General features: G+C 48.5%; 1 pseudogene; it reads left to right on the forward strand.

The window, feature by feature from the left end:
• The first annotated feature begins 319 nt into the window (after positions 1 to 319).
• LOC114697158 lies at positions 320 to 1,988 on the forward strand (annotated as a pseudogene).
• Positions 1,989 to 25,550: the final 23,562 nt, after the last annotated feature.

A 25,550-nucleotide genomic window follows, 5' to 3' on the forward strand; every position in this document is an offset into this window, starting at 1 on the left:
CCCTCTCTCTAGCCCTGCCCCTATAGATCCTTTTTTCCCCTGGGGATTCTGTGATTTCTGAGGCTTTTGGTGGCTCCTGGGCAAAGGGTCTGCATAGGTTTTCATCACCTATCTTGAGATATCACTTTAAATGGCCATAATGACAGTTATTTTTAAGGTCTAACCACAGTCTATCTCCCTCCTTTAAGGTTTTTTTTTTTTTCTATCTTGTTTTGTCTGGAAACAAGATATTTGCCTTGTAGCCCAGGCTGGCTTTGAACTCCTGTGCACAATACTGGCCCTGACTCTTGAGTTAGTTAGGGTTACAGATTTGTGCACCATGGCTGGGTACCCCTTTCCTAATTTTTCGTTCATCCATCTATCTATCCACCCATGCATACATGTATACATCCATTTTCTTGCATTGTATGTATGCATTCCCCCATTGACCCATCCATGTATCAATCCATCCATGAATCCATTCACTCATCCATCTGTCAATGAATCCATCCACCTACTGACCCATTCATTTTCCATGTATACATGGTTACAGTCATGAATTTGTCCATATATCTATTCATCTATCCATAGATCCATAGATCCATCCATCCATCCATCCATCCATCCATCCATCCATCCATCCATCCATCCATCCATCCACCCATCCACTGTCAACAGTAATCTGTTGGTACATAAGTAGCCTCTAGGGCTATATTGTCTGATCTTTGAGTCACCTCTGGTCTGAGAAACAGGCAGGTGACCAGACACTGAACTCATAGAACAAGTTCTGGACACTCTGGACACAGAGAGGAGGGATTACATACCCATCAGGAGCTTTCTGTACAAAGTATCATGTGGGGCTGTATGATTGGTTCAGTGGTTAAAAGCACTTGCTCCTCTTCCAGAGGACCCAAGTTCGGTTCCCAGAACCTACGCTGGGTAGCTTACAACCAACTACATGCAACTCTATCACCTGGAGATCTGACACCCTCTTCTGGCCTCTGAGAATTACCCACACATGCCTGAGAATACATACATACAGACACATATACACAACTATAGATAAAATTTAAAAATTTAGTGCTCTCCTGGTAGCCGGGTTGCTGGCTTCCTATACTGGGTGGGTGCGAGCACCATGGCCTACCTGGCCCCTCGGGCTTCATACTCGCTCTTCAGGGCCTTCCAGGTGTGGTGCGTGGGCAACGAGGCTTGGGCTGGCCCGCAGCTCAGAGAATAGGCAGTTGTTACAGATGGCACTGATGGGATTGGAAAATAACTTGCAGAAGAGTTAGCAAAGCGTGGAATGAAGGTTGTCTTAATCAGCAGGTCCCAGGATAAACTGAATCAGGTTTCCAGCACAATCAAAGGAAAATTCAAAGTAGAAACAAGGACCATTGCTGTTGACTTGACATTGGATGATATTTATGATAAAATTAAGACAGGCATGGCTGGTCTTGAAATCAGTGTTTTAGTGAACAACATGGGGATATCATATGAGTATCTGGAATATTTTTTGGAAATTCCTGACTTTGCAATACCATCAGGAAACTAATGAATATTAATGTTCTTTCTGTTTGCAAGGTGACATCCTTGGTGCTGTCATGCATGATAGAAAGATCTAAAGGGGTGATTCTCAACATCTCATCTGCCAGTGGCATGCTCCCGCATCCTCTTCCTATTCTACAACTGAGACTTTTGTAGATTTCTTCTCTCAGTGCCTCCGTGAGGAGTATAAGAACAAGGGTATCTTTGTGCAGAGTGTCCTGCCATACTTTGTAGCTACAAAACAGGCAAAAATAAGCAAGCTGACTTTGGATAAGCCCTCTGCAGAGATTTTTGTGAAGTCTGCAATTAAAACAGTAGGTTTGCAGTCCCAAACCACTGGGTATGTGATCCATACACTCATGGGTTCAATGAACTCAATCTTGCCTCATTGGATTTTTAAAAAATTAACCATGGGTTTCAATATGTTCAACCAGACAGTGAACTCACAGGACAAGTTCTGGACACTCTGGACACAGAGAGGAGGGATTACATACCCATCAGGAGCTTTCTGTACAAAGTATCATGTGGGGCTGTATGATTGTTTCAGTGGTTAAAAGTACTTGCTTCTCTTCCAGAGGACCCAAGTTCGGTTCCCAGAACCTACACTGGGTAGCTTACAACCAACCACATGTAACTCCATCACCTGGGGATCTGACACCCAGTCGATAGCAAGTCCTTGCAGAATCGCTATCTGAAGAAAACCAAGAAGAACTAAGTGTTCACAAGTCATTGAGCCCCTTGGCCTGATCCTTGGGCCTGTACACGTTCACCCAGGGCACCTGATGCTTGGACCTGTACAAGTTCACGCAGGGTACCTGCCTGTCCTCAGAGTCTCCACTGTTATTTCAGTAATTACTAACATGGCCAAATGTTGGCATAATTGTAGGAAAACAAACTCCTTTTAGAGGCTTTTAAAAACATATTCTGGATATAACCAGAAGTAACTTGAAGTTTAATGCAAATGCTCTTGCCAAATGTGTGGGAACACTTTGACAGAAAGGAACAAATCCCAGAATGACAGAAGTAGACATAGAACCCCTCTGGCCCAGAATGCCAATGGCCACCTTAGATATTGTCTGGAACCTACTATAAAGTGTAATGGCTAGCTACTTTTTTGTTGTTTAACATTAGAGGGAACGGGCTTAGATGATTTGTTATGGGTGGACACAGTGCAGTTTACATAGATTAAGGTTTTCTAAATATATGTTCCAGCTTATGTATTTATATGGAACCATTCTCAAAAGTAGCTAATGACATAAAGAGAATCGAAATACAGAGTTTTTTTTCTGACACATAGCTCCACAAATGTTAACCTCGTAACACGTCTTTTCTGTTCAAAGGTATGTAAATACTGAACACTATATAGTATGATTGAAATGTAAAGGTAAGTGGACCAAAGTGTATGTCAAGACCAACAACATCCTGTGGTACCACTGGGATCCAGGAAAGCAGCCTGTGTGGACCCCCAGCTTTCTTTATGTCTGCACAGCACCCCAACAGACTCCTGTGGTAGTGATGGGTCATGAAAATAACATTGTTCTAAGCTGGTGTCCCATTAGAATTCATAGATATGCTTTTAATAAAAAATGATGTAACCATACCAAAAAATTTAAAAATTTAAGTATCATGCTGGGGAGGAGGGAGGGGGTGGGAAAGGGGAGGACAGAGCCAGGTTCCAGTCGGACAGGCCTGGTTCGGATCTCAGCAAAGCTCTCGCTGGTTCCACATTCTTGGTCTAGCCTTTAGCAGTTTCTGAGCTTCCTGTCCTCATCAGCTGGGTAGAGATGGGGTGCCTTCATGCAGGGCAGCAGAAGGGTTACCTGAATCTGCCAAGCACCAGGTGCATATCAGAGTCACCCCAGGAACACTAAGTGCTGGCCACCAGATGTCCTCTTTTACAGAGGCAGAGACCCAGGTGACTGAGGAAGCGCACAGCGGTTCCCAGCTGCGGCCCTGGGCTGTGACAGGTGTCTAGGGGACACAGCATACTACCACAGTGGCCTAAGATTGATTGGCCTTTGGTTGTCCTCCCCTGGGTCTAATTATCGAGGACCTTATAGGGAGGTATTCTAAGATTTCATCCACGCTGATCCATCACCACTGCCAAATACCCCTTCCTTCTTCCCCCAAGGAACTCAGTAATGTACTTGTGAGATCGTAGTGTTCCCACCCTGCAGGTGTGCTTTTGCCTCCCCAGCCTGCTTCCTTCAACTTGGAATATGCAGAAAAAGATGAACTTTCCTTACCTCTTGTGCACTAATTCACACATTCACTCACTCAGCAGGCCTTTGGCTCCTCCCATGTCTAAGTCCGATGTGCAACGGGTGTTACCAGTGACCGAGGCTCTAGGTCCTCCTCACCCACAGGTCTTCCCACAGCCTCAACAGGCTTAGATCAGCAACAGGGTAAGGAGTGGAGCTTGGTGGCAAGAGTATCTGCTTACAAAGTGCATCCCCGCTTGTTGCATCTGTGTCCCAGGACGTCAACGGGTCCCAACCTTCTTGGGCTGTTGGAGTGGGGGGACTCTGGAGAGCTGCAGAAGAAACTGGGGTTCATTTTGAAGTTATGACTTTGTAGGTGATGGATCAGGTAATGGGTGGTGGTGGGGCTACTGTGTAGGGTAGGACTGGAAGGCGAAACCTGGGGAAAAAATCAGAGGAAAGACTTGGGGGCTGGGCGCGTGGCTCAGTGGTAGAGTGCATGCCTGGCCCATCTAGGCTCTGGGTACCGCCTCAAGTGTCCTGAAAAGTGAAACTCAAAACTCAGAGGAAAGACTGGAAGTCAGAAGAGGTCCACAGTAGGGAGGAGGGAAAGGGGGCTGCAGTAGGCGAAGAAGAGGAGATTGGGGACCCGCAGCTGGTTGAGTACGGGTGACCTTGGTCATGGCTAACTCTCTCCACGAGGCAGAAAGCAGATTCTAGGGAGGAAGGAGTAGGGGGCACAGGAACCATAGGCGTTCTTTGGAGGAGACGGCCAGTGAGAGGAAGGGATGCTCATGAGCTAGGGCCAGCTTGGGGAACTGCTTTGGGAAGGATGCCGTTGGAAGTAGGTAGGAGTGGATTTCCTTGGGGGCTGTGTACCTACCAGGCAAGTACATAGCCTGTAGGAGATTGATCTTTTTCTTCCCGAGTGGCTCCTTAGTCAGCAGAGTGCCAGCTAATAGTACTCATAACTATTGAGCACCCAACTGTGTGCCAGATGCTGTTTGGAGTACTGGGGAAGGGCAGCTGGGACCTTTGTCATCAGGAGTACCATGAGTGTGCTAGCTAGAAAGGCGGGGCTCTGCTGAGGGCTGAGGTGGAGGCAGTGTCTCTGGCCTCCATCTGCCCTGTGGTGTCACCACAGGTGGGGTGGGATCAGGGCTTTTCTATGGGCTGACTGAAGTGTGCAACTGGTGGGTGGCTATGCAGGCTGCTGCCTCTGTGTCTGGGGTTGTGGGGGGGTAGGTGCAGTTCATCAGGGAAGGAAAGTTGGGTGTGGGAGGAGAAGGAAAAATGGGCCTCTAGTTTGCTTCTCTGTTGCTGTGATAAACCCTGACCCAAAGCGACTTGGGTGTATGTGTATGTGTGTGTGTGTGTGTTTGTGTGTGTGTGTGTGTGTGTGTGTGTGTGTGTGTGTGTGCGTGCGCGTGGGGCGGTATTTGGCTCACAATCTGTCATCAGAAGCCAAGGCAGGAAATCAAGGGAGGAGCCTGGAGGCAGGAACTGAAGCAAAGGCCACAGGTCTGCTTGCCTAGGGATGGTACCGCCCACAGTGGTCTGGGCCCTTCCACATCACACACATATGGACACAGGCCAATCTGAGGGAGGCAATCCAGGTTTCTTCTTCCCAGGTATTTCTAGGTCTGAGTTACACAGACAAAAGCTCCCCAACAACTAACGAGAACCTCCTGCACATGACCTCCGACCTCGATGCCCAGGGCGACCTGCTGGAGAGGCTGGCGCACCCTTCATCACAGAGCTCCACATTCTCACCCCGGGCTGGAGATGAGAAATGGAAAGGAAAGATCGCTGATGCGGGGGAGGGGGCATTCGCCTGTCACCACCAAGATGGGCCAGCAGAGCAATGACGAGGGCCCTACGTGCAAACACACAGCAGTTGCGGCTTTCCTTTCCTTCCTAATCTCACACAAATGCATCTTGCTGCACCCTCTCCCTCCAGCCCGAGCCGCCCCAGCACCACCCAGGGAAGGGTATTTGGGGAATATGATTCCAGCTCTGTTAGTTTACTGCACTCTCGGATTGCTGCGCAATTCCAGCCCAGAGTTGGGGGGGATGGGTCACGTGGCCTGTGGCGACAGGGGTGGGTGTTACTTTAGAACAGGTGGCCAGGGAAAGCCCCTTTTGGAAGTGGATTTTGCAACAAGACCTTGGGAAGAGAGTTGGCGTGTTTTGGGGACCGGAAGGAACTGGGTGGCGGCGGCGGCTGGGGCTTGGACTCAGGCGAAGACAGAAAGAAAGGGAATCTGAGTGGGCAACGGGAGCCTAGCAGGCAGCATCTCACAGGCCAGTCCAGGGAGCTGGATTCAGTTCTGGCTGTAGTGGGGTGAGTTCACCGCAGGCTGGCTGCGCGCCATATTTCTGAAGTTCATCTGTGCTACTGGGTAGAGCAGAGGGTGCCAGGGGGAGACTGGAAACAGGGTGCCCAGATGTGGGAGGGACTTCAAAGGTGACTCAGATTGAGGTAGATCTATGAAGAGAGGAAATCAAAGGACCTCTCAGCTTGGGGGAGGGGCTAGGGATGCAGCTCAGTTGGTAGAGTGCTTGTCTACAGCATGCACGAAACTTTGGGTTCAATTCCCAACACTACATAACCCAGGGATAGTAATGCATGCCTGTAATTTCAACACTTAATGGGGATGGAGGCAGGGGGATCAGGAGTTCAAGGTCATGCTCAGGTATGTAGTGAGCTCTAGGCTAGCCTGGGTAACATGTAAGACTGTTTCAAAACCAAACAGCAAAGAGACAGTTTTAGTCTTAAAGCCTTTTGATATCTGCTTCTGAGAAAGGCTGTCCCTCCCGCTGTGGCCTCTGCCCTCTGTGCAGTGAGAATCCATTGTCTGTAATTTCTCCAATATCCAGGTTGATGGCACTGCCCCCGCGCCCCCCCCTCAACTGTTCCAGCCTTGGGGCTTCTGACAGCTTGGCCCCTCCAGCAACTTGTGCCTTTACGATGGGCCAGATGCACTTGGTTCTCCTCAAAGGTCCTGCCGTGATGAGAGACAGAGAGAGGTTGCAATAATAAGAGCAAGAAGCAGCCTGGGGTGGGGGGGAGCGGGGAGAGATTTCTTTCCTCCCAATCTTACAAGTTCCTCTCAGCTCCAAAGCCACAGAGAGTTCTCTGAGAACAAATGAGTAATAACCCAGCCAGAAACACCTTCCTCGGAGCAGAGGGAGAAGACGGGAGGGATTCTGGGTTTGATTAGAATTTGACTTCCAACCTGCAACCTCCCTGGTGCCAACCTCCCACGCTCACCTCCCCAGCAGAGCTTCGCTGCCCAGAGGCACAGAGAGCTGGCAAGTGGGAGCAGTGGGGCCTTAGACTCCCGAAGCTTCTGGAGGGCCTCTAAGTGGCAGGAATGGGGAGGAGGTGAATCCTCCACCTGCTTCTCCAAAGAAGGGGGCTACAGGGGCATCTTGTAGGGGCTTAGGCTCTGTTTATGGCTAGAGCAAGTGGGCAAGCTTGGTGCAGAGTTTGCTGTGTGGTCTGAGGTAGCCTCTGGAACATCCCCTCTTCCTTTCTCTCTCTGTCTCTCTGTCTCTCTCTCTCTCCAGTGTCTTACATAGTCTGTAACTCACTATGTAGCCAAGGCTGGCTTTGTGCCCCACCATGCCACGCTTACCTTCCTCTGGTTGGCATGGGACAGGAAAGGGACCAGGGACAAGGCTGAAGTGTCCAGACTTTGGGGCAAGGGCTCGCTCCTTCAGGACCACCTCTATGGTACTGGGGCAGCTCATTCCAGATTCTTTTCTCTCCCTGACCCTCTGGTGTTCACACCATCATTTGTTCCCTCACTGGCTGTTAGTCCCAGGTGCATGTGGGATGCTGTGTCAGGGTAAAGAGGGATCAAGGACCTCAAGAATGACAGTTTTTATATCACGCTCCTTTGATCCTGCTTCTGGAAATGGCTGTCCGTTCCCTAGTGGCTCCTGCCCTCACAAACCCTCCAGGTTATTAGGAGAGAGGCAAGCACAGGCTACTGGGAACACTGGGGACACTCAGAGCAGGCTTCCCAAGGAAGCTGCTATCTAAGCTGGGGCCCCATGCTGGTTGGTTTATTTTTATTTTTTATTTTTGGTCAATTTGATGCTAGCTAGGGTCATCTGGGAATAGAGAACCTCAATTGAGAAAATGCTTCCATTAGATTGGCCTGCAGGCACATCTGTGGGGGCATTTTCTTGATGAATGATGGATGTGAGAGAACGCAGTCCACTGTGGAAAGTGCACCCTGGGTGGGTGGTCCTGGATTATATAAACACAGCAAGCTGAGGAAGCCACGAGAAGCTGGTAGGTAAACATGGTCTCGGCTTCAATTCTGACTTCAGGTTCCTGCCCTGGGTTCCTGCTCTGACTTCCCTCAGTGATTGACTATGATCAATCGGGTCGTAAGCCAAATAAACCCTTTCCTCTCCAGGCTGTTTTGGACATCATGCCTATCACAGCAACAGAAAGCAAACAGACAGGTCCAGAGAGTGACTAGGCAGTGAGGAGGAGCCGCAATGGAGGAAGAGAGTGGGGTCTGTAGGGAGGAGACACGAGAGCACTCAGGCTTGGTGGGAGCGAAGGGTGGTGGTATGATGGGAAGGGGGCGGTCTATGTGGGTGGAGGGGAGTTCACACTTCATCATTCGGAGTCCCCAGTGGTCTCAGTGGCATCTCTCTAGGAAGGTATCTATGGTCAGGGATGTCACAGGGCTGTGGGTGCCTCCATGACATTCAGGTCTTTAATGCCTCCATTCCCAGGGTGCCATTTTTCTACTCCCTGAAAGTAAACACGATCATGTTTAGAAGGTGTGTGAAGGGCACTGGCTTGCATCTAGGGCTTCAGCAGAGACAGGCCTTTTCTCTCTAACACTGTCTCGATGCTGGAGTTGGCTGACGACTGGAAGCAAGCACCTGACCACGGCGAGCTGGTTGGCCGTCTCTGAAGCGCTCAAAGGCAGGGGGATTAGGATGGTCAGACTTGGACCTTGTGGTGAAGAGGCCTGAGGACTGCAGTCAGCCCGGGATAGGTCTGGTTTCCCAGTGCTGCTCCCCCGTGCACGAGCTGTGCGTCCTTGGGAAAGTCAACTGAGCTCTTTGAGCTTCAGCCACTTGGTTTGTAAAATGTTAGTAGCATCTGCTTCCCAAGGTGATGCTGCTGCTGGTTCTAATGGAAGTGGTGGTGGTGGTGGTGATGGTGGTGGTGGTGATGGTGGTGGTGGTGATGGTGGTGGTGGTGATGGTGGTGATGGTGGTAGCAGTGATAATGAAGGTGGCGAGGATGATGATGTTGCATAATGGTGATGACAGTGATGATGGTTAGGGTGGTGATTGTGGTGGACGATGATGGTGATGTTTGTGGTAGTGGTGATGCTTGTGGTGGTGGTGATTATGGTGATAGTGGTGGTAGTGATGATGGTGATGGTCATGTGGTGCTGCCGCCGATGGTGGTGGGAATAGGGAAGGTGATGATGATGGTGACAGTGACTGTGCTGATGAGGGGGAGGTAGAGATGATATTAACTATTTTTTATTAGGTTCAACATCTTTTTAGTGGACGGTGCTGTACGCTGCGGAAGTCCCCCATCAGGAATGAAGCACACACCCCACAGTTCCCAGGCTTGTTGTCTCCCTGGAGTTGTCTTTGGCTAAAGTCAAGATCACATGCTTTGCCTGAGCAGTTCTGTCCCAAGCTCATTTGCAGCATGGCACAGAAATCCCAAGTGTCCCTCTGCCTAGTCCTGCTCCCCTACCCTTCATAAGTGCTCTCCAAGAGCCCTCTATGAGCCTTCTGTGTGCTGATGACATCTCGGGTAGCCCTTAGCCTATTCAAAGACATTTGACAGAGACACCATGATTAAATCACGAACCCCTGTAAACCATGGAGTGAAGAGCTTCAAATCTGTTTGCAGCTGCACCGGGAGGAGCCGACAGAACCTGGATTTGAACACAGGGCACCTGACCGGAGAACCCCAGCTCCTAGCCGCCATGTGGGGCTCAGTCAGTGACAGGCAGTCAGCAAAGCTAAACATCCTTTCCTGCTTCAGGGATTTTAGTTGAGGGTGACTCTGTGGATCCCTGCCATGTTCCCCGAGGCCCAGTGTCCTCCAGTCATGCCAGTAGCCAAGACAGTAGCTGCAGGCAGCGGCATCTTCATGCTCCTCCCAGCATGCGAGCATCTCAGTGGAAAACAACACCTCCCTCAGCCACCCACTTTGCAGCTGCTACTCAAACACCATTGTTACCACCATCGGGGTGTCTGGGGGTGGGTGTCATCGCCTGTGCGCGGTCTCACATGTGGATAGAGCAGCTGGGAAACCTGCTGGGGGTTCTTACCCTCACTTAGATCCTTGGGTGATCCCAGACCCTGCAGGACTCAGGTTTCTGGCCAGGCCTGAGCTGAGGCAGGTCGAGTCCTCCCTGGAACAAGACTGGGCTCTCGTCTTAATGTCCCCCCGGCCCAGGAGCACTCTCCTTGCTTCTCTGGGCCCCGGTTTTCCTTCTAAAGATAGCAGCCAGTGGGCTTCTAGAGCCTTCCAGAGGTGGTGTGTGGAGCTCATCTCCATGTGGGTTCCCAAAGGGCTTGAGTCATCTTCTCTCACCTGAGAACGGGCTCAGAGTTCTACAGCTGTATCCACCTGCACAGACATGGTCTCATTTAGCTCCGCGACCATATGTGGAGGCCAACAGTGTCACCCTCCTGGATAAAACAAGGCACAGAAACTAGAAACGCCCTTCCTTAACTTCCGTCCAGTCTTTGGAAAACTCGTTTAGGGGCTAGAGAGGTGGCTCAGGTGGTACAGCCTTGGCAGCCTGAGGGTCTGAGTTCAGATGCTCAGCACTTACACGAAAGCCAGGCAGAATGGCACGCGCTGTGGTCCCAGCGCCGGGCAGATGGACACAGGAAGGTGCTTGGGGCTTGCTGGCCAGCCCGTCTAGCTGAATTGGTGAGTTATAGGCTCAGCAAGGGACCTTGTCTCAAAAAACAGGGTGGAGAATAACCGAAAAAGATACCTAACATTGACCTCTGGCCTCCACACACTTGCATATATGTGCACATGCATCCTCCTACAAACACACACACACATAACACATGCAGAGTTCTCTGTATTTAACCTATGAATAAAAATACATACAATTCTCTTTTTTTAAATGATTCCTTATTTTTTTACGTGCATTGGTGTTTTGCCTGCATGTATATCTGTGTGAGGGTGTTGAATCCACTGGAACTGGAGTTACAGATATTTGTGAGCTGCCGCGTGGGTGCTGGGAATTGAACCAGGGTCCTCTGGAAGAGCAGCCAGTGCTCTTAACCACGGAGCTGTCTCTCCAGACCCCATATGATTCTCAATGTCAGATTGGAGAGAAAATGCTCAGAAACCATTCCCATCCTATTCATTTGTCTAACAGATGGGGAAGTGAGCCCCAAGCCCCTCCTCTCCCCCAGGTCATACAGTAGCCACTGGCAGAGTGGGATGAGAGCAATCAACGTCTAGGCTTCACTCAATTACTCTCTGCTGGGGGTGTTCTCCTAGTGTTCTAACCCAGATTATGTTGTGTTGAAGACTAACACCTAAATCACTGATGAGGAGGTCAATGAAGTAGAAGCTTGGGGACATTGGGTCCCTGGTTTTGGATTGCCTGTTGTGGGTGAGGCGGAGCTTTTACAGAGATGGCTGGGCCTGCTCTCCTTGCGAGCGATCAAGCTGTGGGTGTGTGAGGTGGAGACAGGTTCTTGTATTTATTTTCCTGTCTCAGTGGCACAGGGGGCCCAGGGAGGAGGTGAAGCTGAGCAGCAGGGATGAAGAAGTGTGTGCGTTCTGGGAAATTTGGGGAATTAGCTCTGAGGCTGCTCCAAGGAGAAAATGATGTTTTGAATCAAGAGTTATTATATGTCTGAGCTCGAAGCTTTTTAAAGAACACTGTGTTTACTTAATGGTTGTGTTTGTGGATTTACTTATACCTGGCTTGGCTTCAAAAAGAATCTGAAGTGGGTAATTATTCAATCAGATTATGAACTCCTGGAAGGCAGGAAGTGCCTTTGTTGTCCTCCTGCCTCTTGACGGGTAACTCCCACTTACCCTCCCCCATCCCCACAAGCTGGATTCTTGGTGGAAACCATCTGTGTTTGTGCCTCTGTTCTTCAAAAAAGTGGGATCTCAGTCAGTACATATGTATGTCCATGTATCCTTTCCTATATATATGTATCCATTTGTGTATCTATCCATTCAACAAACCATCCACCCACCAACAACCCAAACATCCATCCAGCTCATTCAGCCTAATGTTCATCTACGCATCCATGCACCATCTGCCCATCCAACAAGTCATTTGTCTAGGATCACCAAACAAAACATCCAGCCAACAGATACCCATCCAGCCTAATGCTCATTCATGGCCACCTGCATCCATCTATATATTAATACATTCATCTATATATTTGGCCAATCAACTATCCATCTAATTATGCATCTATGCAATCATCCAGGAGTGAAACTCTATCATCAATCTATCCATCTCTATCAATATCTATCTATCTATCTATCTATCTGTCTGTCTGTCTGTCTGTCTGTCTATCTATTATCTACCTATCCATATCCATCTATCTATCTATCTATCTATCTATCTATCCACCCATCCTTCACCTTTCAAAACCCCAGAAAGCTGCCCAACTTCAGCCATACAAGCTACAAGTAACTACATTCTCTCCAATGATCACTTTGTTTCAAGCACTATGCTACTTGTAAAAAAGACAATAACCAATTGAGTAAATGAAGTCTAAGGCCCCCCCGCAAAAACTCTGTGAAGTGAGATTATTATCCCTATATTTCATATGAGTAGAGCAGTGAGAGGACTTTGGTGACTTGTCCAAGGCTATCTTTGAATTATTTATTTACTTGTTTATTTATTTATTTGTGTGTATCCAAGGCTATCTTCAAATTATTTATTTGTTTGTTTGTTTATTTATTTGTGTGTGTGTGTATGTGTATGTGTGTGTGTGCATTCGTGGGCACATGTGCTGTGGGATGTCTTTCTGTATGCTGTGAATATGTGTTGCTCCCATTGGCTAATAAATAAAGCTGTTTTGGCCTATGGCAAGACAGCTTAGAGGCAGGTGGGAAATCTAAGCAGAGATGTAGAGAGAAGAAAGGAGAGTAGGGAGAGATGCCTAGCCACTGCCCAAGGAGCAGCAAGACGCCAACAGACCTGTAATGCCACAACCATGTGGCAAAACATAGATGAATAAAAATGGGTTAATTTAAGATAAAAGAGCTAGCTAGCAACAAGCCTGCCATCGGCCATTCAGTTTGCAAATAATATTAAGCCTTTGAATGATTATTTTATAAATGGTTACAGGACCGTGGGGCCGGGCGGGACCTGAGAAACTTACCACTATATGCATGTGCGCCACAATGTACATGTGGAGGTCAGAGGACAACTCTTGGCTTCTCTTGTCACCAAGACTGTCTTTAAGGGAGATTTTCAGACACTGGCATCTGATTACAGGGCCCATTATTGTTTGCTCCCTCTGTTCACTACTGGGGAGCGAGGGAGAGCGAGAGAAGACCAGCAGGTTTGCTGTCAGACCTGGGCAGGGGAAGGAGCAAGTCATTGCCTGCCTTCTTCTTCTTCTTCTTCTTCTTCTTCTTCTTCTTCTTCTTCTTCTTCTTCTTCTTCTTCTTCTTCTTCTTCTTCTTCTTCCTCTTCTTCACCTTCTCCTCCTCCTTCTTCTTTTCTTCTTCTTCCTCTTCCTCCTCCTCTTCTATAGTGCATTTTAAAAATTTATTCTTCTCTCACACAATACATTCCGAACACAGCTCCCCTCCCTCCACTCCTCACAACCCCCACTGCCCCCAGAAGAGAGGCCTCTGGGGACTGTCATAGCCTTGCACCTGCCTTCCCTATTACTAACTATAAAGTTCTGCTGTTGGTGCTTAGGGACAGGCCACTGGACCAGGGGAGGCCTGGAAAAGCCCACCAGTGCCACAGGCATTGGCCACAGAAGCCCTGGTGTGTTAGCAAATAGAAGGTGGATTATTTTAAGTTCCGGAGGAGGCAGTAGAGTTCATATGACGTCCTTCAGGTGCCCTCCCTTTCTTACAGCCTGAAGTAAGTCCATTCCTCCTTGCTTCGCCTCCCTCTATCCTTTCTCTTTTCCCTTATGCAGTGACATCTCGTTTATTAGTCTGCGTCACTTTCCCAAGTCTGGATAGCAGCAACTCCTTTTGGGGGGACAATTGTTCCTCTCTTGTTCTAGTTCTAAGCCAATTGTAGTTGCTCAGAGCACATCTGGGTGTGGCATCGAGGTAGATGTCACCCAGCCTGACTAAGCAGAGTCCTTCTGTGGGGCTTTCTAAGTGCAGCAGATGGAGAGAGATTTTTTTTTTTTTTTTTTGTGGCTTGTTCAAAGGTTTCACAGATCTCAGAGCTGAACTCTTCACAGCTGAGCAGTGGCCAGCCACCAAAAAGGGAGAGAGTGTGTTGATGGAGCCCGAGGACCAGTGCGGCAATGGCTCCTGGGTCAAATCCATCCTTAGAGACCCTTGCTTTGTTTTTAGTGCAGTGATGGGTGGGTGACCCACTGGTTCCTCCCTCATGCTTGAATTGGGATTCTGTTCTTCGCAGGTAGAGAATCTTGACACCCACATTCTCATACCAGCAACTCACAGATCTCATTTGGACCAGCCCCCTCTTCCATTTCCACATCCCACCACAGTCACTTCCTTTCTTCCTTCTTTCCTTCCTTCCTTCCTTTTTTTCTTTCCTTCTTTCCTCCCTCTCTCCTTCCCTTCCCTCCTTCCTTTCTTTTTTCTTTTTAGACAGGGTTTCTCTGTGTAGCCCTGGCTGTTCTGAAACTCATTCTATAGACCAGGCTGGCCTTGAACTCATGGAGATCCTGCCTGCTTCTGCCTCCTAAGTGCTGGGAATAAAGGCATGTACCACCACCGCCCAGTACAGTCAGTTTCTTAAACTCCCCTTCACAATCCCAGAGATGTTGTCTCTTTGGTTTTGGCTTGCCCTCTCCAATCTCTCTTTGTATTCATCAAATCTTGGTTATACTACTGCTGTATACCTTGCAATGGCTCCCTGTTATCCTTAAGGTTAAACCTAGCTTTAAGAAATGAAACTTTGGCCAGGTGGTGGTGATGCATGTCTTTAATTCCAGTACTTGGAAGGCAGAGGCAGGTGGATCTTTGTGTTCGAGGCCAGCCTGGTCTACAGAGTGAGTTCCAGAACAGCAGGGGCTACACAGAGAAACCTGGTCTTAGGAAAAGAACAAGAAAAAAAAAAAAAAAAGAAAATGAAAAGAAAGTTCGATTGGGCCTGGTGGTGCATGATTTAATCCCAGCACCTGGGAGCTAGAGGCAGAAGCAGGTGGATCTCTGGTAGCTTGAGGCCAACTTGGTTTACATAGCAAGTTCCAGGCCAGCCAGGGCTACATAGTGAGACTGTCTCAAAACAACAACAACAATCAAACAAACAAAAACTTCCCAAGCCAAAACAAGCAAAACAATAAAAAGCTCCTGGGGCTGGAGAGACCACTCAGTGGCTAAGAGCACCTTGAACTCACAAAGATCCACCTGGCTCAGCCTCCTGAGTGCTGGGGTTAAAGGCATATGCCACCACCATCCAGCCAGCACTAGACTGGCTTTTCTTTTCTTTTTTCTTTTTTTTTTGGCCATTCAGTTCTTTATTAGACCATCAGGTGTTTTAGACAGACACAGTATCACAGCTTCACAGAGTTAAACAAATACAATATAAACAAAAGTAACACACCTTAAAATAATATTCTACAACAGAGAAAGAACAAAAAAAAAATCCTGCATTGTTACAGGGTTTTACATAATGTTGAATGCTTTCTATATTCTTGGAGGAGGTCTGGCTAGCTGTCATGGATTCTTCCATGAAGTCTGGTTACTGCGTTTGTAACTTGGCTTTTTTTTTTTTAAATGCCGAATGCCATTTATTGAAGAAGGGACGAGGTCTTAAATACAGGCTTACAGCATAATGGGAGAACCCTGGAGGGCAAAAGTTCGCTACCAATGTTTTACAATCTTGCATCTAAGCTGTTAAAGCCCTATATGCAGGATACACAAAGAACTTCCCTTAAACATTCAGGAGGGTGGAACCCGAGAGGGAATTAGCATAGAGAGGATATCAAGGTTAAGGTCAGCAAGCAAGGCAACAGTTACCCAAAATGGGAGCCAGGGACCTACAGGTCCCCCCTTTTACTAAAAAATGAGCTTATGACTTAGGTTGCATGGGATGTCAGCAGGTCACCTTACCCATCATGGACACGCCTGCCCAGATCACACAGGTGCTCTGTATTAGGCTGGTGAGTGCCCCCCAGACATCGCCTGTCTCTGAATACTCATTGTCATACAGGCTCAATCATGTGTGAGCTGCAGAGTTAACTGCTGCCAAAGATCTCAAAGTGGCACTGGGCTTGCAATCTGTGTGTTCGATGCAGAAAAGACCAACAGAAGTCCTATCCCACCCATAGCCAGTAGGCTAAAGGTAACTGAACCATTCCCTTCCTTAATGAGCCTTACTGCAAATTGGAGTCCTTGTAAGATGGTATCCCAAAAGCAAATGGAACTTGAGTTTATAAATTTATAATTTTCAAAGCCAATCGAAATGTATATAGCTATTGAATTAAATTTATCATGCCCAATAGAATGAAAGATTAACTAACTGTGGTAGCTACTTTTTGCTGCCAGGGTCTCCACTGTGGTAGCTGTAGTAAGCAATTATGAAATGGTAATCCAAGAAACAGTAGCAGCGGTGGCCGCCACTGCTATAACAGCAACAACAGCAGCAGCGATGTCAAATTCTCTTCTGGAGCATGTGGGCATCCACTGGCATGGATACAACTCCAGGAACACAAACAACCAAGGCCCATTTTTCTTGATCCCAGCATGACTTAAGCTGGCAGCTCTGCAAAAGAACAACTAAGAACCATAAAGAAAAAACAGGCAGCTCACAAGGAGGAGAACTAATGGTCTCATAATGGCTACATTCATGCTCACAAATTTTAAGGTATCTTCAAAGGGTGCTAAATGAATTTCAGGAGGCCAATAAATTTTGCACAGAGCCACTCCTGAAAAGTAGGTACTACACCAGCTTGAAGAGCATTGTGGAAATGAAAAGGCTTAGCTGGCATGCTACTGTTAACAAATGGAGGCCAGTGTTATCCTTAATCCCCAAGGTGTCTGGGTGACATGTTCTTAAACATACTTGAAATAGCAGTTACCATACATTACCTTCTGGATAATCCAACCGCATGGCTACAGTTCCTAGGCTTATGTTAATGTTTGCCAAATCTGGCCATATTGGGCTCTCAATCCCCATTGGCATCAGAAGGGGAGAGTTTTTCATGAAGGCCAAATAGGTCTCTGCTGTGTTGGGCTTCAGTAGCAGCCACAGGGTGCACATAGTGCTCAGGAACCCAAAGAGGAACCTCATAGACTGGCTTTTCAATAGGGTACCAGAAACCCTTTGTGATCTGATCTCTAGTTTTTTTCCAGCCTGCCCCTAGTTCCTTTCCCCACTTCCTGCTCTGGTTACCCAGATTAGACTGCACTTCCTGTAAGGGATCATGCCTTCTTTCACTCCTGGGATACACTGCCCCACCCCACCCTTCCTCCTTTTCCTCTTCCCTTCTAAAATTTAGTCATCCCCGAGGACTGGCTGAGGTGCCTTCCTCCAGCAAATCTTGACCATGCTCAGCCTCCTGGGCTCCATCGACTGCACTTTTTTGTTTGTTTGTTTTTGAGACAGGGTTTCTCTGTGTAACAGCTTTGACTGTCCTGGAACTTGCTTTGTAGACCAGGCTGGCCTCGAACTCAGGAGATCTGCCCTCCTCTGCCTCTGAGTGCTGGGAGTAAAGGCATGTACCACCACGCCCAGCTTCTCACTGCACTTTTTACCCTAATCCTGATCCTCCTGGCTAGGCTGGAGCCCTCTGGGGCCAGCACCCCATTTCATTTATCTCTGTGGGAATACAGTACTGTCTTAATTCAGAGGCAGGAGTCAGAGAGCCTGGGGAGACTGCCCAGGGAGGCTTGTAAGAATGGCTGTGCCCCAGGCATATTCTGATAGAATTCTTTCTATAATGTGGTGTAAATGGACATTTCTTGTCCCGACTGCCCAGTCCCAAATAACTGACTCAGAGGCTTTTATGAATTATAAATGCTCGGCCAATAGTTCAGGCTTATTACTAACTAGCTCTTATATTTTAAGTTAACCCATATTTCTTATTAATGCTCTGCCTTGTGGCGGTACCTTTATTAGCATGGCATGTTCATCTCCCGCTCCATCTGCGTCTGGCTGGTGACTCCTGACTCCACCCCTCTCCTTCCCATCATCCTTAGTTTGGTTTGCCCCGCCTATACTTCTTGCCTGGCTCCTGGCCAATCAGGGTTTTATTAAACCAATTTGAGTGACAAATCTTTGCAGTGTACAAGAGGATTATTCCATAGCAATGTGGGCTTTATTATCCCCCTCTTTTAGCAGATGAAGGATCAGAGACCCACTCAGGTGCACAGTTATCAGGAGACAGGTCTGGGACACACCCTCAAACTGCTTAGCTTGCAGAGAATACACTAGGCTTGTGCAGGTGGGTGGGTGGGAAGGTTCTAGGCTGGGGCAGCCAATGGACCAGTCATTTTCCAAGGTGAGTCTGAGGGAACCCCAGTTCCTGAGGGGCTTTAGGTTACTCCTGAACATAGTAGGTGTCAGGGGTAGGGTGCGCTGGCTAGTTTTATGTCAACTTGGCACAAGCTAGAGTTATCTGAAAGGAGGGAGCCTCAATTAGGAAAATGCCTCCATAAGATTGTCTGTAAGGCATTTTCTTAATTAATGATTGATGGGGAAGGGCCATCCCTGGGCAGGTGGTCCTAGGTTCTAAAAGAAAGCAAGCCAGTAAGCAGCACCCCTCCATGGCTTCTGCACCAGCTCCTGCTCTACGTTTCTGTCCTGTTTGAGTTTCTATCCTGACTTCCTTCAATGATGGATTATGATGTGGAAAGGTAAGCCAAATAAACCCTTTCCTCTCCAAAGGGAGGGTTTTGCTTTTAGCCATGGTGTTTCATCATAGCAATAGTAAGCAAGATGTGGGGACCGTGGCATCTATATGGTAATGTGGGGCTAGGGAAGAGCACACAGTCCTCTGGTGGAGGCCACTGGTTGTTTGGGGATACTGGTCACGGAATGTTCTGAGAACTGGAAGCATGCCAAGGGGAGTCTTAAGGGAGAAGCAGCACCAAGTCCCAGAGAAAGTGCAGACACGGGGTGGTGGAGGGGTCTGGACACATCTGCCGAGGACACACCTGATACTGAGTTCTAGCAAATTGGATGTTGGGGCTCTGCTGGGCAACTGCTGCTGTGTATGCTGTTTAAGCCTGATTTCCTTGACTGCCATTGTGCATAGCTCTGCCCTATGTGGCAGTGAGGCCCCCAACTACTTGTGTGTGTTGCACTGGACAAGCCCCTTTATATTTATTTCTTTAATTCATTCTTTCACTCTCCAGACAAGGGGAGACCACATTAGTTCCACAACTTATTTACAGATTACGAAATGGTGGCTGAGTGAGCAAAATGACCTTCCCAAGGTCACACAGTGAGAAGGGGTACAACAATGAGTGAATGAATGAATGAATGAATGAATGCACAAGAACTTGGCGTGGATCTGTCTGAGTGGCATCTCTCCCTCTTTCATAACTTCTGAGAAGTAGCAACCGACACACGATGAAGGTTGTTGAGTGAATGAATGAAAGTAGGGTTAGGAAGAGGCAAAAGGAGCCATACACTGAAATCCCATTTGTGTCTGGAAGGATGCCTGGAATACATTGCTCAATCAACCCTCACCTCAAATGTCTGATGCTTCTCCGAGGCCAGGCCTTTGTACCTCCTGGACGTCACTAGCGGGTCACATACCCACAGAGATCCAGTCCACAGATGTGTGTATACTCACATTGACACACTGACACTCAACCTGTCAGGCAGGCACTCACCCATCACTTGAGGTCCTTGGAGTCTCCCTGATGCCTTAGTTAGAGATGCCCTATAAATAAATGGTGGGTTATTTGGTTTTCGCTAAAGAATGCAAGAGACTGGAATTTCAGGAGGAGAGTCACCTCCCCAATGTCTCCTAAGTTTTCAGAGAAAATGTTGGAAAATCTAACAGAAAGGGGCTCCAGGGACCTGAGAGATGAGGTCACCAGCACTGGGAGGGGTATTCCCCTGGGATCAACGCTGTGTGGAGTTTCTAGATCTTTCTGAAATAGACAGGTGATGTTGGCTCCGGCTGGTCTGCATCTCCCCCACTTTTCATTTCTTTTCTTTTCCTTTCTTTTTTCCTTTCCTTTCCTCTCCTCTCCATTTCTTTTCTCTCTCTTTCTCTCCCTCCCTCCCTCCCTCCCTCCCTTCCTTCTTTCCTTCCTTTCCTGCTTTCTTGCTCTTTCTCTCTCTTTCTTTCTTTCTTTCTTTCTTTCTTTCTTTCTTTCTTTCTTTCTTTCTTTCTTTCTTTCTTTCTTTCGACAAGGTCTCTCTACATAGCCGTGGCTGCCCTGGAACTCACTCTGGAGACCAGACTGCCTTCAAACTCAGACTGCCTCTGCCTCCTGAGTGCTGGGATTAAAGGTGTATACCACTACACCTGGCTCTTTTCTTTTTACAATTAATTTAATTTTATCATTTTTGTATGTGTATGGGTGTTTTGACTGCATGTATACATGTGTACCATGTGCATGCTTGGTGCCCACAGAAGCCAGAAGAGGGTGTCGGATGCCCTGGAACTGGAGCTACATATGGTTCTGAGCTGGTTATGAACGGCTATGTGGGTGCTGGGAATCAAATGCTGGGCCATCTCTACCAGCAAGCACACCTCTCCTCCCTGACTTTTTTGTGCCCCCCCCCCCAAAAAAAAGTGGCAACAGGGAGCTGAAAGTTTCTTGGGTATTCCTGCTAACAGGCTAAATCTCCAAAGGGACGAGGGCCAACATCACCTGTCTATTTCAGAAAGAGCTAGAAACTCCATACAGCATTGATCCCAGGGGAATACCCCTCCCAGTGCTGGTGACCTCATCTCTCAGGTCCCTGGAGCCCCTTCCTGTTAGATTTTCCAACATTTTCTCTGAAAACTTAGGAGACAGCTAAGGGACAGCTGCTGCCTCCAAGCTGATCTTGAGTTCAAAGCAATCCCCCCCCCCCGCCCCGCCCCCTGCCGGGGCCGGCGGGGGGGGGGGGGCGCCGGGGGGGGGGGGGGCGCCCCCTGCCTCAGCCTCCTGAGTGCTGCCATTACAGACAACAGCCACCATGCCTGGTTCAATACTATTGTCTTCTAATATCCACCTGCATGGCAGGAAGTCTGTGACTTGTTCTCTGTGCAAGTGAGGTGAGCCTTGGAGCAAAGTCCAGTTTCAAATCAAGTTCAATGCACTGTTTTGCTTTGTAACTTTGAGCAACTTACAGCACTTGGCCTCCGAATCTCACCTTACCCATCTGTAAAATGGAGAGTGTAGTGCCTCCCCTATAAGGCTATGAGGAAGACTGACCAAGACAGCTTGTCTGAAATACCCAGCACTGGGCCAGAGAGCTGGCTCTGGAGGTCAAGCACTTTCTGCATGGCATGTGTTTGCATTTCTCTTGAGTGACTTACCTAGGAGTAAAATTGTTGGGTCAGCTGGGGTTTGCTGAGCATTTGGCAAAAATGCCTCTACTGCCATGCATGCATGTCAGCCATGTAGGAAAGCCCACGTTCCAGGGCTGGGATGTGACTCGGTTGGTCAACTGCTAGAGACTGTGGGTTCGATCCCCAGCACCACATAAACCTATAGCGGCACACATCTGTAACCCCAGGATTGAGATGTGAAGGCAGGAGGACTAGTAGTTAAAGGTCATTCTTGGCTACATAGTGTGTTTGAGGCCAGCCTGGGCTACATAAAACAGTCCAAAAGAAAGGGAAGAAAAAGGGAAGGAAGGAAGTCCATTTATCTCTCTGCCATGATTAACACTTGAACTCAGAACTCTTGCGTAAGAAACCAAGCTGTGAAGAGACCATGAACTCAAGAGGGTGGGTGGGCAAGGTGGCTTCGGTTGGCTGCCCATCCCTTTGGAGATTTAGCTTGCTAGCAGGAGTACCCAAGAAACTTTCAGCTCCCTGTTGCCACTTTTTACAGGGGGGTGGGGGCAAAACAGAGAGCCCTGCCATGAGAACGGGTGAGTGATCATTGAACAGACTGGCAGACCCTGCGGGGTTGGGGGTGGGGGGGTGGGGGGATGCTCTAAGTGCTGTGACTTTCCAGCCAACTCAGACTTGATTCCATCCCCTGCTCACTCAACTACTGGCCTTGGTTGGGACCTCCATTCTTTTTCCTATAAAATGGAGGCAAAACCTGACTTAATTACATTGAGGTGATTAATTGTCTAGTCTGGACAAGTTCAAGGACTAGCCATTGAACACCTACTATGTGCCAGGGCTTTAGTGCTCTTAGTGAGGGGAAACTCAGCAGAGGACAGGAGACAGTCCATGCTGATGGAGGCCATTGACAGCAGCCAGATAGATCACAAGCAAAATCACCGAATGTCACCCGTGACTAGTGATGCTGGAAGGAGGCAAATAGCTTCTACTTCATAAGGGCTCCGTGAGAGGTGTTTCTTAAGGTGATGCTTGAGTGAGGCATGATGGGAGGTAGGGGAATGGGGTTCTGGTGTGGGAACAGCATTCGCAAAGGGAGAGAGAGACACACAGAGACAGAGAGGGAGAGAGACAAGGAGAGAGACAGAGAGAGATACAGAGAGACAGAAAATAGAGAGAGAGGGAGAGACACAGAGAGAGACAAGGAGAGAAACAGAGAGGGAGAAAGACAAGGAGAGAGACAGAGAGAGACTCACACGTAGAGAGACAGAGAGATAGAAAATAGAGGGAGAAACAGAGAGAGAGACAGAGAGAGGGAGAGAGACAGGGAGAGACACACAGAGAGACAGAGAGACAGAAAATAGGAGAGACAGAAGGAGAGACACAGAGAGGGAGAGAGACAAGGAGAGAGACAGAGACACACAGAGAAAGAGAGAGACAGAGAGACAGAAAATAGAGAGAGGGGGAAGACACAGAGAGACAGAGAGGCACAGAGAAGCTATGGATGGCTGGGGTCTGGTGAGGCCTTGAAGGGCCCGGGGTTTTCTATGAAGGGCGAGTTTCTGTTCCGTCCACTAGTGCTGACTGATGGTTATTACTCTTCCCTTGACCTTTGCATCACTCAGGGCTTTAAACTCTTACCCTGAACCTCTTTCTGAAAACCCAGAGCGGGCAGGTGCAGAGCTGGGGGTCTGCAGCCAGCTGAGCTGGGGTTCCTTCTCCAACCTCTCAGGCAGGCCTGGCAAGCTGTGGGCACCAGCTGGCTGCCAGAGGGGGTGGGTTCTGATTGGGGGTGGTCCAAGGGGCTGGGGTGGGGGAGCCATCTGCTGCTCCCTATTGTCCACTGGCCCATTGTCTGGTCCACACCCTCTGCTCTAGGGACGGGAGGAACAAGAGAGAACATGATCCCTGTGCTCTCCTTTCTAGGCCTGGCCTCTCGCCTCTTCTATGACACTAGGAGAATGCCCTCCTGGGGCGGAGGTGGGGGTGGGTGGGTTGTGGGGGGTGGCTCTGTCAGGCAGGAGCACCACAGGCATCCCGCCCTCCCTCATCGCTATCTCCTTGGCAACCGCAGCTGCCACTTTGTTAGAGTTTTTTTTTAAGCCTCTTAGGTAGGGTTTTTTTTTCTTCAGGTCCCCCTGAAGGATGGGGTGTTCGTGAGAAAGATCAGCTTGTCACCTCCAGAGGGTCCCCAAGTCTTGTTGCACAGCTTGAAAACTCAAGCAGTCTGGGAGTCCAGGGAGGGTCAGGTCAAACTACGGCATGCTCAAGGGGCTGACCAGAAGCAGGCACCAAAATAAACCCAGATGACATTTGCAACAGAGTATCAACACTGTCATCGTCCCCGCTGTCACCCCTCCCCCAACACCAGAGCTTTATTAAACTTCCCAGATTTCACATTCCAAGATCAAGATCAGCGTCACTCAGACTCACCCAGTGCAGGGGTGGGTGAGGGAGGGAGCCGGTGCCAACGCCATAGCTTTCTACTGCTTAGCATGTCTGGAAGTGTGGGCCCAGGTCTAGGGGCCCGATGGATGGATGGCAAAGAGAGCCCTAGTGTTTCTCCAGTGACCCAGTCTTCCCTCTGGAGAGCGGGACTCAGGTCTTGAAAGGGCAGCTTTGAGTGGCAGCTTGTCTGAGAGCTGGTGTTTGGGAAGCCAAAAGAGTTAGATGCCGATAATCACAGATGATGTATCTGTGCATGTGTGTCCATGTACGTGTGTGTGTATGTGTGTGTGTGTGTGTGTGCACTAGAAGTCAGTCCCAGCTATTGCTCCTCATATGGTTTTTGAATCAGTCTGAGCTATCACACTCCACCATGGTTTTTGAGACAGTGTTTCCCATTGGCTTGGATCTCACCAAGCAGGCTAGACTGGCTGCCCAGTGAGCCCAAGACTCTGCCTCCCAGCACTGGGATTATAAACACCACCATGTCTGCCTTTCCACACGGGTCCTTGGGACCTGATTTGGGTCTTCAAGCCTGCATGGCGAGCTCTGTAACAACTGAACCATTGCCTCAATTTCCATAGGCAATGAATTCTTAAATTTCTTTTATTTTTTTTGAGATTATGATATATGATTACATCATGTCTCCCTTCCCTTTCTTTTCTTCAAACCCTTCCATATACCCTCCTTGATCTCTTTCAAATTTATGGCCTTTTTTCTTTAATTATTGTTACATACAAATATTTGTGTGTATATATTTATATATATATATGCATATATATTCCTAAATACATATATACAAACTTTTCAGTCTGTATAAGCCACAGACAATGTTTATGGAGCATTTTCTCTGTGCCAGGAATTGCTTGTACACATAAAAACATTTTACCTACGCACTTGCAGCACCTGGGATTAAACCCAGGGCCCTGTGCATACTAGGTCAGCATGCTACCTCTGAGCTGAATCCCAGGCCCCCTTGTGTACAGGGACTCAAGCTTCACACCTCCAGGTGGCAGTGACTATTGATCTCACGCCCACCTTATTGATTAGAAAGCTGAGGTGAAGAGAGGTTAAGTACATTGCCCACAGTCCTGCATCCAGCTGGCGGCAGATCCAAGACCTTTACCTGGGCAGCTTAGCTTTGGGATCTTTGGGCTTATTCTAACTCTTTCTGTTGCCTGGAAACTCCCAGAAGATGAGCCCAGATTATTCCTGCTCCAGGCCAGAGTTCTCTGGAGATATAAAGAAGTCGATCTGTGGCTGGGGAGGTAACTCAATGGGTAAAGCTCTTGTCACTATAGGCATGAGGACATTGAAGTCCCCAGAACCCAGGTAAATCCAGACGAGATTGTGAACATCTGGTCTCCCTAGGAAGCTCACAGGCCAGCTAGCCTGGCATATGCCCTGGCAAATGACAAGATCCTATCTCTAACAGGATGAAAGGTGGGGCTCCCAATGCTAGAGGTTGTCCTCTGACCTTTGAATGTGCCATGGCACAAGGATGTCTGTGTCCACACATATGAATGCACACCCACCACCACCACCACCACCACCACCACCACCACCACCACCACCACCACCAAGAGGCCTAGTTGTCCCTTGTGAATGCATTGGCCTCCTTGGAGTTAGACCTAGATGCCCAGTCTTTGTGTCCTGACTTAGCTCTGTGACCTTAGATGAGCCAGATCACCTGGAATTGATCTCCCTCTCTGTCACTTAGGATGGATGACAACAGTGCCT

This window comes from Peromyscus leucopus, chromosome 2 (genome assembly GCF_004664715.2).
Source record: "Peromyscus leucopus breed LL Stock chromosome 2, UCI_PerLeu_2.1, whole genome shotgun sequence".
Taxonomy (NCBI): Eukaryota; Metazoa; Chordata; class Mammalia; order Rodentia; family Cricetidae; genus Peromyscus; species Peromyscus leucopus.